The sequence below is a fragment of the Equus asinus genome, unplaced genomic scaffold, assembly GCF_041296235.1.
Source record: "Equus asinus isolate D_3611 breed Donkey unplaced genomic scaffold, EquAss-T2T_v2 contig_89, whole genome shotgun sequence".
Taxonomy (NCBI): domain Eukaryota; kingdom Metazoa; phylum Chordata; class Mammalia; order Perissodactyla; family Equidae; genus Equus; species Equus asinus.
In genome coordinates, this window is record NW_027225543.1 from 324,017 (window position 1) to 339,559 (window position 15,543).

At 51.6% G+C, this 15,543-nt stretch overlaps 1 long non-coding RNA gene across 2 annotated transcripts; it reads right to left on the reverse strand.

The window, feature by feature from the left end:
• Nucleotides 1-1,722: 1,722 nt before the first annotated feature.
• On the reverse strand, nt 1,723-7,612 carry LOC139044494 (uncharacterized). Of its 2 annotated transcripts, none has more exons than XR_011501452.1 (3): nt 7,412-7,612; nt 6,669-6,897; nt 1,723-6,369 (listed from the first exon to the last, which is right to left on the reverse strand). It is a non-coding gene; the product is annotated as an uncharacterized lncRNA (long non-coding RNA). The 2 variants fall into 2 exon arrangements; XR_011501451.1 differs by having other exon boundaries at nt 1,724-6,373.
• Between the last annotated feature and the right edge of the window lie 7,931 nt (nt 7,613-15,543).

Below are 15,543 nucleotides of genomic sequence, written 5' to 3' on the forward strand. Positions count from 1 at the left end.
AGTCTGGAACCAACTGCTTGACTCTCTGGAATCACCTGCCGGACAAGCCAAGATTCCCTGCTGGATATGACAGAACCAAGCTCCTTATACACCAGAACCACCCAGGACTCATGCTGGAATCACCCACCGGACACACTGGAACCACCATTAAGACACACCGGAACCACCCCCCACACACGTGGGAATCAGGTAGGGGACACAGTACAACCTGCTGCCGGATGGTCCGGAACCACCTGCCAGACACACTGGAACCAGGTGCCCGACACGCCAGAACCAACTGCTGGACACGCCAGAACCACCTGCCAGATTTGCGAGAACCACCTGCTGGATGCACTGGAATCACCGGACGGATACTCCAGAAACATGTGTCGCACACGCCAAAACCAGGGTCCAGACACGACTGGACCACCTGCAAGGCATGCTGGAACCACCTGCCAGACACGCCAGAACCACCTGTTGGATACGCCAGAACCAGGTGCCTGATTCGCAGAAACTACCTGCCGGACATGCCAGAACCAAGTGCCGGAAAAGGGAAAATAATACTGGGTGAACACTGGGTTTCACCCAGGGGTCAGTGATAGGGAGGGCAAGGAAAGAGACCTAGGAGTCCAGAAAAGCCAGACTGTGGACAAACAAGATTGATGTCGAGCATCCTCAACAAAAACAAATGACAAAAAAACAGACTCACCAACTCAAGAGGGGGCTTGACCGCATCTAAGGGGACCCCTCTCCGATCACAGACATAACACAAAGACAGACTCAGTGACTTCGGGGGGGAGCCTAAAAGCCCCACCTCATCATTCCAGAGGAGATTCATTCTCCAGAGGGATCCGGAACCCTAGACTAGTCAACAGGGATTGCTCCTGTTTCACCAGAGCCAAGCATCGTCCCATCCTGAGTAGCTGGGTCATGCAATCCTTCCATTCAGAGGGGACTCTCACTCCCCTGAGCCAGGCTACCCCCAGATGGGACTCAAACCCTGAAGCCAGACATTAACAGGAAGACTTTATGAGGCAACTTAAAGAAATAAATCTTATAGCCATGCTGTGCGGTTGGCGCCACTCACCTCCATTGAAAGATCCACAGAGCAAAGCGCTCAGTGCAGCTGCTGCTGGGTCTCCCGAGGGGGCGGAGACATCAAGCTGGCAACATGAGCACCACAAAGAGGCAAACCCGATATTGGGTGCCAATTTGTTACTGAAAGCAAAACGCGTTCCATCCTGGTGAGTTACATCAGACTCTCTACCAGAAGTAGTTGTCTCACAAAGTAAGCTATATTTGCAGCAAATAGGAGACCATGAGGAATCATTTCCAGAGTCATGGTGTCCCCAGACAAAGGGAAGGAGGGACATTTATTTCAGATGGGGAATGAATATTCAAAAGGGAGAGGTGAGTATCCTCTTGCACAGACTCAGATAGAAAGCATGCTTCCACACACACTGCAGGTGATGGTAACAAGGCCTACGCTCCTCCTGGAGAGAACTTAGCATTAAAAATAAGGCAAAGGTCATACATGTAGCTCTTGTGGGAAGGTCTGGTCTGGCACCAGGAGGTTGGTGATGGCATCTTCTTAACATAACAAAAGGAAAAAATTTGGAAAAAGTTAAATTCTTGTAAACCCACTCTTGAGTTCCTCAGGACAACTAGTCAGTGATAAGGGCAGGTCCCTGTCAGTTCTGACAGGGTCACTGTGAATTCAAGGGAGGACTCTGTGAGGTCAGAGGGGGTATATGTGAGGTCAGGGGAGGTATCTGTGAGGTCAGGGGCACTCCCCCTGAGTTCAGGGGTGGGTCTCTGTGAGGTAAGTGGGTGTCTCTGTGAGGTCAGGGCAGGTCTCTATGAGGTCAGATTTGGTCTCTGTGAGGTCAGAGGGGTTGCCTCTGATCACATGGGAGAGCCATGTGGCCAGGGAAGTTCTCTGTTAGGTCAGGGGAGGCCTCTGTGAGGTCAGAGGGAGTCTCTGTGAGGACAGATGTTGTCTCTGTTTGATCATGGGTGGTCTTTCATGTCAGGGGAGGTCTCTGGGTGGCCATGCAGGTCTCTGAGTTCAGGGTCATCTCTGTGAGGTCAGAGTTCTGCAGGGGAGGAAGACATTTCCTCCATCCACTCTGGGTCCTTCTGGCTGTACAATGAATTAAATTCACATGAGACAGAATAGCAGGAGAAAATTAAAGCTTTATAACATGTATACATGGGAGAGACCTCACCTTAAATACCATCTTCAGCTAAAGACAAAGGAGGATGTTGGGGGTGGAGGGAGTCAGTTATGGGAGATTGTCAGAAAAGCACAGTACACAAGAGTAAGGTTATATACAGATATAAGTCCTTGCCTTCTGCATTGATAAGAGTTTCTAGAGATAAGGTCATCCCCCTTCATCCTGGTACAGAAAGGGAGATATCTTTACAGATGGAGATTTCCTTTACAAATGTAAATATCTCTTAACAGAGGGTAAGTAAATTCTACTTTTCAGAGTTTCTCTCATGTCTGCAGTTTTTTGAAAGATTTTTAAATTTTTTTTTATTTTTCCTTTTTCTCCCCAAAGCGCCCCTCTACACAGCTGTGTATTCTTAGTTGTTGGTCCTTCCAGTTGTGGCATGTGGGATGCTGCCTCAGCATGGCTTGATGAGCGGTGCCATGTTCACACCCAGGACTCAAACTAGCAAAACCCTGGGCCACTGAAGAGGAGCGCGCAAACTCACCACTTGGCCATCGGGCCAGCCCCCATGTCTGCAGTTTTTAAAATTAACCAGCCCAAAATAATCCTCATGCTAAAGAGACGTATCTTGGGATGGCCAATTCCAGTCCCCCACAGTTCTCTGTGTCTTCATGGGAGGTCTCTGTCAGGTCAGGGAGATCTCTGAAATCAAGGGAGTTCTCTGAGTTCAAAGGAGGCTTCTGCGAGGGGATGTGAGGTCTCCGAGGTCAGCAGAGGTCTGTGTGTTGTCAGAGGAATTCTCTGTGAGGTCAGAGGAGATATCTATGATATAAGGGGAGGTTTCTGTGAGATCAGGGTAGGTCTCTGTGATGTAAGGGGATGTCTCTCTGAGGTCAGGGTTGTCTCTCTGAGGTCAGGGTTGTCTCTCTGAGGTCAGAGAGGTCTCTTGATGTCAGCTGTGGCTTCTGTGAGGTCAGGGAGTACTCTGTGGAGTCAGAGGTGGTTTCTGTGGGGTCATGGGAGTTCTCGGTGAGGTCTTGGGAGGTCTCTGTGACATCAGAGTGTGTATCTGTGAGGCCAGGGGAGGTCTCAATGAGGTCAGAGGGGCTTTCTGTGAGTTAGGGGGAGGTCTCTTTGTGGCCAGATGGTGTGTCTATGAAGTCAAGTAAAGTCTCTGTGAGGTAGGAGAGGTCTCTGTGAAGTCAAGGATGTCTCTGTGAAGTAAGGGATATCTCTGTGAGGTCAGAGGGGCTGTCTCTCAGGTCAGGGTAGGTCTGTGAGGACAGAGATGTGTCTCTGATGGTAGGCGAGGTCTCTGTGAGAGAAGGGAGGCCTATCTGATGTCTGGGGAGATTTCTGTGAGATCTGGGTGTTTCTCAGATGGCAGAGAGGTCTCTGTGAGGTCAGGAGAGACCTCTGTGATTTCAAGGAGGTCTCTGTGAGATCAGAGGTCTCTGTGAGATTAGATCTTGTCACAGTGAGGTCAGAGAGCATGTTGTGATGTCAGGGGAGGTCTCTGTGAAGTCAGACCAAGTTCTGTGTGGCAAGATCAGCTCTGTGTGAGGTCAGAGTGGGTATCTGTGAGGTCATGGGAGGTCTCTGAGATCAAGGAGATCTCTGTGAGTTCAGGCAGGCCTCTGTGAGTTCAGGGGAGGTCTATGTGACATCAGGGGAGGTCTCTATGAGATAAAAGTGGGTCTCTATAGGTCAGGGAAGGTCTCTGTGAGATCAGAGGGTGTCTTTCTGAGGTCAGGAGCGGTCCTCAAAGACAGGGAGGTATCTGTGATGTCAGGCAAGGTCTCTGTGAGACAGGGGAGGTCTATTCCAGGTCAGGGGAGGTTTCTGTGAGATCAGAGAATGTCTCAGAGGGCAGGGAGGTCTCTGTGTGTTCAGAGAATGTCTCTGTGAGGTTGGAGAGGTCTCTTTGAGGATAAAGATGGTCTCTTTGAGGTCACTGGAGGTCTCTGTGAGGTCACATGAGGTCTCTGTGAGGTCAGAGTGGTCTCTGTGACATCACTGGATGTCTCTGTGACCTCACACAGGTCTCTTTGATGTCAGGGAGGTGTCTTTGAGATCAGAGAGGTCTCTTTGTGCTCACTTGATGTCTCTGAGTTCAGTGGAGGTCTCTGATGCCACTGAGGTCTCTGAGGTCAGGGAGGTCTCTGTGAGCTCAGGGGAGGTATCTGTGCAGTCAGGGGAGGTCTTTTAGGTCAGGGAGTTCTCTTTTAGGTCAGGGGAGTTCTCTCTGAGGTCAAAGTGGTCTATCTGAGTTCGCAGGAGGTCTCTGCTAGCCCAGAGGACATCACTGTGAGGTGATGTGAGGTCTCTGTGTCATCTGAGGGAGTCTCTATGAGGTGTGGGGAGGTCTCTGTGAGGTCAAAGGGTTTCTCAGTGAGGTCACGGGAGGTCTTTGTGAGGGCACAGTTGGTCTCTGTGAGGTTAGGGAGGTCTCTTGATGTGAGATGGGGTCTCAGCAAGGTCATGGAGGTCTCTGTGAGATCAGGGGATGTCTCCGTGTGTCAGAGCGGGTCATCATCAGGGCAAGGGAGGTATGTGTATGGTCAGAGGGGCTATCTGCAAGGTCAGAGGAGGCCTCAGTGAAGTCAGAGGGCTCTCTGTGAGGTCAGGGGAGGTCTCTGTGTGGTCAGAGCAGACCTCTGTGAGATCAAGGAGGTCTCTGTGAGGTCAGGGGGGTCTCTGTTTGGTTAGAGGGGGTCACTGTGAGGTCAGGAAGGACTTTGTGATGTCAAAGGTGGTCCCTGTGATGTCAGAGGAAGTCTCTGTGGGGTCTCTTTGAGGTCAGGGTGTGTCTTTATGAAACCAGAGGATGAGTTTGTGAGGTCAGATGGCATCTCTTTGAGAACAGAGGAGGTCTCTGTGAGGCCAAATGGGGTCTCTGTGAAGTCAGGGGAGGTCCCTGTGAGGTCACAGTAGGTCTCTGAGGTCAGCTAACGTCTCTTTGATGTCAGAGGAAGTCTTTGTGATTTCAGAGGAGTTCTCTGTGTGGTCACAGGAGGTCTCTATGAGATCAGGGATGTCTCTGGGGTCAGGGAGGTCTTTGAGTTCAGGGGAGGAATCTATGATGTCAGGGGATGTTTCTGTGTCATCACCAGGGTTCTCTTTGAGGTCAGAGAAGGGGTCACTGTAGTCAGAGGTGGTCTCTGAGGTCACTTGACATCTCTATGAGATCAGATGGGGTGTCTGTGATGTTGGACATCTCTGTGAGGTCAGGGGGATGTCTCTGTGAGGTCAGAGGGGGTCTCTATGAGTTCAGCGGAGGATGTGACATCAGAGTAGGTCTCTTTGAGGTCATAGGAGGGCCCTTTGAGGACAGAAAGGGGTCTCTGTGAGGTCTTGGTAGGTCTCTGTGAGGTGAGAGGGTTTCTTTGTGAGGTCAGGGGAGATCCAGGTGAGGTCAGATGGGGTGTCTCTGAGGTCAGGCGAGGGCTCTGTGAGGTCAGGAGAGGTCTCTCTGAGTTCAGAGGGCATCTCTTAGATTAGGGGAGGTCTCTGTGAGGTACGAAGATCCCTCTCCCCACCACTGCCGAGACCATCAACCTCCCTTGGGACGCAGGGCATGGCTAGCAAGGACCCAGATGAAGCAGGCACTACCTCCCATGTCGGGCACATGACACACCCAGGGGCTCCCTCCCCCAGCAGGGCCAGTGACACCTCCCAGAAAACCTTCAGGACTCAGGGCCCTTTTCTCTGTCCTTGCCCCACTGACAGAGTCTTGGCCCAAATGAGTGGGACAGTCAGCCTCCTTTGGGTATATCAGGCAAGCCCTAGGGTGGTCTCCCTCCGCCCCTCCTCGGTGGACTCAGGGAGTGGGCCAGGAGAGGGCTTCTCTCAGCCCTTCTTGTCAGGTATCTCCCAAGGGGAGCACCCTAGGCAGAAGGAATGCGGGCTTTCCTCAGTCCAGAGTGGAGGATGGGAACCGCTGATAGGAGAGCATGCCTGTGGGTTTCCCCTTCGTTCCCTGGGTGGCATGCCTGTGCTGCCACACTCCTTTGGCAAGCCTTTCTCAGCCTTCTGACTTGACACAGCTTTCCCAACTCCTGGGGAAGAAAGGTTCATTTGTGATGAGAGGCTGTGTTTTTTCCAGCAATAAGTGAGGATGGGGATGAACCAGCTGGCACAGGGAGTCTTGCTGCCCTTCTGGGTCAGTTGGGAGCAAACAGGGCCAGAAAACCTCTTCCAAGGAGGAAAGCAGCTACCTGAGCAGAGAGGGGAAAGGGTCATGAGAAGCCCTGAAGGAAGTGGGAACCCCAGCTCCCTGGCAGCTGCACGGGGCCTCCGCCAGAGGGCGCCCCCACCCCGCCAGATCCCCCCCACCCAGTGCGGGGCTCCCAGTGAGGCCAGAGGCCGGATTCCTCCCCCCACCCCTCCCTCCCACCCGTGCATGCACAGTGGGAGGAATGGTCCTCAGGCCAGGGAGCAGGGCTCCCACAGTCGTGAGAGTCAGTCAGAACCCTAGGTCAGGTCGGGGAGGTAGAGAGGCCATGGGTGCACCTGCCCTCCTCTCCTCAGGTCCCCAAGATTCTGGATGCCCACGTGGCAGCCCACGAAGCCAACGTCCAGCCGTCCCTACAGGTTTTTCTCCCACCGCTGCCCTACAAGGCGCAGGGAAGGCCAGACAGGGTGCTGAAAGGCAGTTTCCAGGCGTCATCCGTGGCCTCCAACCTGGATCTGGGTGCAGGAGGATAGCATCCGACGGGGAAGGCGGGGCGTGACACAATCCCTGCGAAAGATCCCCGAGGGCTGCTCCTGGTGAGGATGATGCTGGCCACCACCCATCTCGACCCTGAGGCGGCTCCCTCCCCTAGACTTGGCCAGAGGTGGCCCGTTCCATAAGGCCACCACCCAGGGATCTCTGACTCTCCCAGGGAAGCCCAGGCAACTGTGGAACGCCCCCATCACCGCAGGCATCCCTCAGGCCAAGGCCAAGACTAAGTCTGGCATCCTCCCTGGGGAGCCCAGGCAGGGCACTAAGGACCCGGGTGCGGCGGGCAGCAGCTCCCAGGTCGGGCACACCAGAATTCCAGCAGCTTCTACCTCTGATAGAGCTGATGACCCTTCACCGAAAACTTTCTGGACCCAGGGCTCTTTCCTTCCTAGCAGTCCCATGGACACCGTCTTGGCTCGAGGGGCTGCGTTGGCTGGCCCTCTTTGGGAAAGTCGGCAAGTTATAGGGTTCTCCTCTCCCTCTGCCCCAGAGTGGCATGTGGGTGGGTCCTCCCAGTGCAAGCACTTACCTGGGGGGATGCCCCATCCGTTACGTAGGTGGCCAGTCTGCTGTGCCGCTCTTCTTTGCAAGGAGCTCCAGGCCTTCTGACAGACTAGGCACAGTCTTCCCTCCTCCTGGGGTAGAAATGTTCAAAGGTGAACTAGGGTCCACCTTTCCTTCTCCTGTTTCTCACCTCCCCTTCTGACCTTCGGCTCAGGTGGCTGCTGGCCTTCTCACGGGGAGGCCTTCTGACCCTGTTTTCCAACAACGACTAGGGGAGGACACCCAGGCTGTCTCTCTGCCAGCTGGCTCATTCCAGGCCTCAGTGACTGGTAGAAAAATCACAGCCCCACATCACAAATGAACCCTTTGACTCCAGGAGGAGGAAAGGCCCTGTCTATTCAGAAGTCCCAGAATGCCTTGCTCAGTAGTGTGGCAAGGCAGACAGGCCACCTAGGGAGCAAACCAGGAGCCCTCCATGCAAGCTCTTCCCTCAGCAGGACTCACCCTCAGCTCCAGGAGTCAGACAAGCCTGATGTCCTGCTGCCTGGGGCACTACCCTTGCCAGAAATCCTAGAATAAGGGCGGAGAGACACCTTCTCCTGGCTCTTTCCCTGAGTGCACAGCCACAGGGCACAGGGGGAGGCGCACTCTGGCTTGCCTGCTTTCCTTCAGCTGTGTTTCACATCCCCTTCCCCTGTTCCGCTCAGGTCACTGCTGCCTCCTTGGAAGAGATTTTCCAGCCCTGTTTGCTCACATCTGACCCAGAAGGGCAGCAAGACTCTCCCTGTGCCAGCTGGTTCATCCCCATCCTCACTTATTGCTGGAAAAAACACAGCCTCTCATCACGAATGAACCTTTCTTCCCCAGGAGTTGGAAAGGCTGTGTCAAGTCAGAAGGCTGAGAAAGGCTTGCCAAAGGAGTGTGGCAGCACAGGCATGCCACCCAGGGAACGAAGGGGAAACCCACAGGCATGCTCTCCTATCAGCGGTTCCCACCCTCCACTCTGGACTGAGGAAAGCCTGCATTGCTGCTGCCTAGGGTGCTCCCCTTGGGAGATACCTGACAATAAGGGCTGAGAGAAGCCCTCTCCTGGCCCACTCCCTGAGTCTACCGAGGAGGGGCGGAGGGAGACCACCCTAGGGCTTGCCTGATATACCCAAAGGAGGCTGACTGTCCCACTCATTTGGGCCAAGACTCTGTCAGTGGGGCAAGGACAGAGGAAAGGGCCCTGAGTCCTGAAGGTTTTCTGGGAGGTGTCATTGCCCCTGTTTTGGGAGGAAGCTCCTGTGCATGTCATGTGCCTGACATGGGAGGTAGCACCAGCTTCATCCGGGTCCTTGCCGACCATGTCCTTCCTCCTGAGGGAGGTTGATTGTCTCGGCAGTGGTGGGGAGAAGGATGTGAGTGGTGAGACAGGCCTTCCATCATTTCCTGTGTTGCCCTGGGAGGAGCTGGGTACCCCAGGTTTTGGGACCAGGGAACGGGCTGCCTCTGGCCTGGTCTTGGAAGGACTGTCTTGTGGTCCAGAGATTGTCAGTTGCCATGACCATACACTGGAATGGGACTCAGGGATCCTCACCACCCATGCCTCAGTGGATTTCATCCTGCCTCATGCCCCCCTTCCCCATGAAACCAGGTCTGGTTCAGAGGCCACAGATGTGACCTGGGGACCCAGCTTTCACCGCTCTATTGGGCCTATGCTGAGATATTATTGGCAGTGGTGAGAGGAAGGGTGGGGGGGGTGGCAGTGGCTGCTTTGGTGGGGTGTGGAGGTGGCTGTAATCCAGACACCTGGCATCTTGGGAATCTGAGGAGAGTGTCATGGACCACTCACACCATCCCCAAGTCCCTGACCTTTCCCAAAGTTCCTGCTGACTCTCACCCCTTTAGGAGCCCTCTTGCCTTTATTTAAGCCCATCACTCCAACTACACACGCCTTGTGACTGGTGCCTGTGGCCTCGCAGTGACCCTCACGATGGCTGAGTATCGGGTCAGCAGGGCTCTGATGGTGTGGGGCACACTCTTCCAGTGATCATTTGCCAGTGAAGGCAGTGGTCCCCATTTCCCTCAGCTGTGCCTCACATCCCCTTCTACTTTTCCAAGGGCCCATTTGCATTGTTTGGCAGTGGTGGTTTTCTCACCCTCTTTGCCTGCAACAGACCGCAGAGTCAGTCAAGCTGTCCCTCTGCCTGATGGTTCATTCCAGGCCTCATTTGTTCTTCTGACAGACACTGCCTCTCATCACAAATGAATCTTTTGACACCCAGAGAGGGAAAGACTTCGTCAAGTCACAAGGCCGAGAACAGCTTGCCAAAGGAGTGTGACCACACAAGGCAGACACCCTAGGGAACAGACAGGGAACTCATCAGGCATGCCCTTCCATCAGCAGGTACTGCCCTCAACTCTGGAGTCAGGAAAGCCATGCTCTCCTATTCCCTAAGGCACTAACCTTGTGAGAAATCTGTGACTGTGAGCTGATACTGGCCCTCCCCTGGCCCTCTCCGTGAGTGCATACATGCGGGGCAGTAGGAGAGGAGCACCCTGCAGCTTGCCTGCTTTGTCCAAAGGAGGCCAGCTGTCCCAGCCACCTGGGTCAAGTGATAAATGTCAGTTATAAAACCCAGTGGGGGCTATGACAGATGCAGCTGTGGGATGGGGAGATAGTATTATCCTGTGGGCTTGAGGCTTGGTCATCAGCCATGCTGAAAGGTCAGAGGGGCCTGAGACTTTTTTGCGTGGTGAAACTGACATGTAAAGCAGAGGAAAGTTGCGGCTGATTTGGGGAAGTTGGTTGAGCACCCTTGAGGACCCCTGCGGTGGGAGAACCTGGGCATGGAAGACTGTGTAAATAGGCTGCACTGGGAAGCACTGTGATAAGAAGAGGTGTCTCTGATCACTGATCTGAGAGGTGACATATCCAGGTAAAGCTAGAGTCTGGGGGCCACCCCTCAAGACCACCGGGTTTAGGAATTTGAGATTCAGAGACAGGCAGAGCTAAGTTTAAGTTCTGGCTCTGTCATTTTCTAGCCTCATGATTTTGTCATTTTAATCAAGCTTTCTGAACCTAGCTCATGTCACTTATAAAATGAATAACTTGTCTATAACTAGCAGGGTTATGGTAGAGGTTAAAGAAGCAAATACATGTAAATCCCCATCGCAGGGTTTCAATTAAAGCTACGAGAAATGTTTTCTCTTTTTGGGACCTCCAGGGTCAAAGTGTTTTAAGCCATCCTTGTTCCTGACACATTATCAGTATTTGACCTTGCAGTAGTTAATGATTAATATTGATTTAGGGCCAGCCCCGTGGCCAGGTGGTTAAGTTTGTGTGCTCCACTTCAGTGACCCAGGATTTCACCGGTTTGGATCCTGGACACGGAGATGGCACTGCTCATCAAGCCATGCTGAGGTGGCGTCCCACATAGCACAAGCAAAGGCACCCACCACTAGAACATACAACTACATACTGGGGGGCTTTGGGGAGAAGAAGAAGATTGGCAACAGATGTTAGCTCCAGTGCCAATCTTTTAAAAAAATATTGATTTAGGTGGTACTTTATAGTTTACAAATATATATGTATATACGTAAATTGTGAGGTGAAGAATGTTTCTGCCAATGCTAATGACTAAGACGGAACTCTAGCTAGCATTTCACTAAGATATCTGCAGGAGTCAACTCAATTCCCCCAAATTAAACTCCTGCACTCTCTGTTTGCTCCGCCTGTCCGCCCTGTGGGGACTGTGGGACACGACTAGACTTGTGATGTGTGCACTCCTCCTTCTTCCCTGGGTGAGAGGGGTTAGTGCCTGACTTGTGTAATGAGAGTCACTGACATGAGTCCTTAGATCGTTCCACTCACCACTAAAAAGATACTACAGGGGCCGGCCCGGTGGCGCAGAGGTTAAGTTCGCACATTCTGCTTTGACAGCCCAGGGTTTGCTGGTTTGGATCCCGGGTGCGGACAGGGCACTGCTTGGCAAGCCATGCTGTGGGAGGTGTCCCACATATTAACTAGATGAAGGTGGTCATGGATGTTAGCTCAGGGCCAGTCTTCCTCAGCAAAAAGAGGAGGATTGGCAGCAGATGTTAGCTCAGGGCTAATCTTCCTAAAAAAAAAAAAAAAAAGAGATACCACAGGAGCCTGGCCACATGTCCGAGGCCATGTTAAGCAGAGCTAGGGCTGAATTTCTGATGTTATCTGAATCCCACATGTGGAGGAGCCAAGGGGACTGAAGGCAGGTGCATCCAGAGAGTGGTGGCAGGGCACAGCAGGGAGGGTGGGGGCTCTAAAGGGCTGGGGTGGTGTTGGAGAAGCAATCGGGTGCACCTAACCAAGAATTATTAACCCATAAATTCCAGAGTGGTGTGCTGCTGTGGAGACAAGAATCCCCATGTGACAATTGTGAGGGTTTCCTAGGATATGGTTTTAATCCTAGGAATTAAAAATTAAATAACAACTATGAACAGGAGGTCTAATTAAAGTCTAAAACTATTATTATTTGGCAAGGGCTGCCTTAACCAAATACTACAAACTGGGCTTAAATAACAGAAATGTATTTTCTCGCAATTCTGGAGGCTGAAAGTTGATCAAGATGTCAGCAGGGTTGGTTTCTCCAGAGACCTCTCTCCTTGGCTTGCAGACAGCTGCCTTCTCACCACGTCCTCACATGGTCTTTCCTCTGTGTGTCTTCCTCTTCTTACAAGGACACCAGTCTTATGGTTAGGGCCCCACCCAGAGGACCTCATTTAATGTTCATTAGCTCTTTAAAGACTCTGTCTCTAAATACAGACACAGTGGGGCTTGGCACTTCAACATGTGAGTTAGGGGGACACAGTCCAGCCCATAACACCCCCGATGCTCATTTTGTTATCTGTAAAATGGGGATATTGCTATCTTCCTATGTGCGAAGTCACCAAAGCCTTCTTACTTTTGACCCTGGGAGGGGAGAGGGTCTCCCTGCTGGTCTTCACTCACAGGGCATTCCTGTGGGTTGGGCTGGGTGGGGGCCACTCCCAGGTGAATGTTCAGGGGTTCGTGCCTGGTGTATCCAGCGATACTCCCTACCTATGTGGTCTCTCTTTTGTTTTAAAGACTGGATTCTCATGACTTCCTTCTTTTTCATCAGCTTTATCTGCTTAGTTTTCAAACTGTTCCTGGATGAGACACAGAGGAGGACGGGTGGCAGCTGAGCTCCTGACAATGACACAACAGGTGAGAAGGGACTTGCTCTCATTCCTGGATTGATCCCTCTTTTGCCAAGTGGTCGGGTTTCTCCTTCGGGCCTGGATCCTCTAAACACCCTGGGAAATATTGGTGTCCATTATGTTCACCACCCTGTTAGGCGTGCAGCAGGGTGAGGGATGGGTGTGGAAATAATCTTCCCAGCATTCACACTCACTTGCTCTAGTCTCCATTGAGGCTGTGTCTTCACAGAAGAGATGGGAAAGTTTTTCTTCTCATCCAGTGGCTCAGTGGAGAAATAATTCCCTCACTTACCATGTTAGTAGCTGCAGTGGCCTTACATATGTGTGAACACAGGCAATAGAGATGAGTGAGGGCAGAAGCTCCTAGACCAGTGGGGAGGTAGGTGTTTCAGCAGGTGAGTCCAGTGTCACAAGAGCTGGAGTGGAGGCTGTGCAGCCTGGAGGTGGGGGAAGAGGATAGGACGAGAGAGAGCGATGAGGAACCACTTATTTATGTCCCTCAATTTTGAACATATTAAAGTTTTTATAAGCTATAGTGTACAGAGGAAAGACCATGTGAGGATGTGGTGAGAAGACCAACTCTTCATTTCACAGTTTACATATATAACAGCATTTGTAATCTGTAAAGTACCAACTAAATCAATATTTCTTTTTAAGATTGGCACCTGAGCTAACATCTGTTGCCAATCTTCTTTTTTTTCTTTTCTTTTCTCCCCAAAGCCCCCCAGTAAATAGTTGCAGCCTGGAGGTGGGGGGAGAGGATAGGACCAGAGACAGCAATGAGGAACCACTTATGTATGTTTCTCAATTTTGAACATATTAAAGTTTTTATAGACTATACTTGAACATTTTGACAGTACCAAAAAAAGATAAAATTCTCTTAACAAAGACAACTCAATTTCCCTCTCTTACTAACCTTGGTTCAAGTTTGAAAGCCAAATGCAATATATGCATAATATTGTTTTCTTAATTATGATTGTGTGCTCTGGAGAAGGAGTGGAGTAGAAAGAATAAAATGCAATGGCAGATTAGGAAGCTCCAAGCTCTCAATTTGTGGTAACATCAAACAAACAAACAAACAAACTTGCATCAGCTGGGGGTGACAGCTTAGGGGACCAAGAAGTGGCAGCGATGGTCTCCTGAAATTTTTTTTACTACCACCACTGCTGGGCCCCAGCAGGAGGACCAACTGGCCCTTGGGGAGTGTGTGAGTGTATGTGTTGTGTGTGTCTTTCCCCTGCCTGCTGGGTAACCCTGGACCTAATGAGAGCTCATGCCTCCCATGAGAGCAGTGGATATCAGTAGGCCAGTGGGGCCTGAAGCATCAGTCATCTTGTTTCTCCAGAGTGGAGGGCACTCAAAGTTTGTAAGATGGGGTCCAGGTGCAAAGGGATGCTGCCCCCTTGGCTCATCCCTGCCATGTGACAGGAATATCCTTCCCTTGGGAAAGCAGCCTGAGTCTCCTGCAGAGCAGGACTGCACTGGCCCAGAGATCAGGACTGCCAGCCCCAGGTCTTGGAGGGTTGGGACAGCCCACTGAATCTCCAGGGGCTCTGGTATATGGAAGAGGCCAATGACCTAGAGGCTTGGGGTCCCACCCACCCTGGTTGGCCCCAGGTCAGGGTGGAGCAGCGAGACTGAGGGGCTGGGATACCAGCACCTGCCTGGCTCTGGGGCGGACAGGGGCAAAGAAGTGGGGATGGGCTCCTCCTTGTTTCTGAGGACACTCTGGTTTCTGCTCCTGATGCCAGAATCTTCTCCTTCTCTTTCTACCTCTCTGGATGCTCCTCCGCAGGAATGTTTGCCAGCAGAGCCTCATCTGCCTGGGTTTTAATAATTGAAGTGCTCCCATGCTCAACTCAGGGCCGTAATCTTTTATCTCTATGCTTTCATTGTTTTAAATAACCTCTGGGTGATCCAATCCATTCTGAAGGCATTCATTACCACCTTAGTGCTTATGCACCCCAGATTTATCTCCACCCAGAATCAGACATACAACTGCCTGGTTGATCTTCTGGCTTGGATGTTGCCTGAACATTACATTCCAAGAATGATCTGACACTAAAAGTTTGTTCAGCGTCATCTGGGCCGTGCCCCAGGCTTCCCCGCTGAGTGGACTGTATCCCTGTTCACCTGGTGACCTCACTCTTTCCAAACTCCAGAAGTGTGTCCTCATCCTGTATCTCCCCAAATCACACACAATCCATTGCCCGGTCCTGCCCAGTCCTCCTCTGGTATGTGTCTCCCAACACCTCTCTCCACTTCCACCCACTGTTCAACTAACCCCCAACCCTATGTTTAGCCATTTGCTCTTTGAAGGACATTGTGTGGTTTCCAGCTTGGAGCAGTGATGAACAGAGCTGCTGGCATCATTCATGTCTAGGATTTGGCATGAACATCAGTGTTGTGGGCCCAAGGGTGGGGTCCTCCAGATCACAGTCAGGTTTGATACTTCACCTCCTAGAAGGACTCGTGGGACTGCTCAAAGCTGGCTGACTTCCTGGAGGTTTCTTTGGTTTTCAGGTTCCTTTTGGAATCAGGGTTGGGAATACAGCAACTCTTTTGTCTTTAGATTCCTTCAGGGCTCAGGGCTAGGACTCCAGAGACTTTCTTGGGTTTTCAGAGGACATTTCGGAAATGGGATCCCAGTCATCTAAATGTTCTGAGGGAAATCCTCCTTCAGGGATGCCAGCCGGGTTATGTTTAAGAACTGTGGGCCTCTATATGTGCACTTTTAACTAAGTGGGATGAACTGACCAAAAGCAGTTCAGAATTGCAATGGCCATCATGGAGAACTTTCAATCTCCCCAAACTAGCTTTTCTTAAAATCATATTGGAAGACCATGGCTCTAAAATGAAGCAAAACAAATGGTAAGTGTATTTTCACTGGATACCCACAAAGCTCTAAAATTGCCTCACTACTAGACATCTTGTCTAAATTCACCAATACAACTA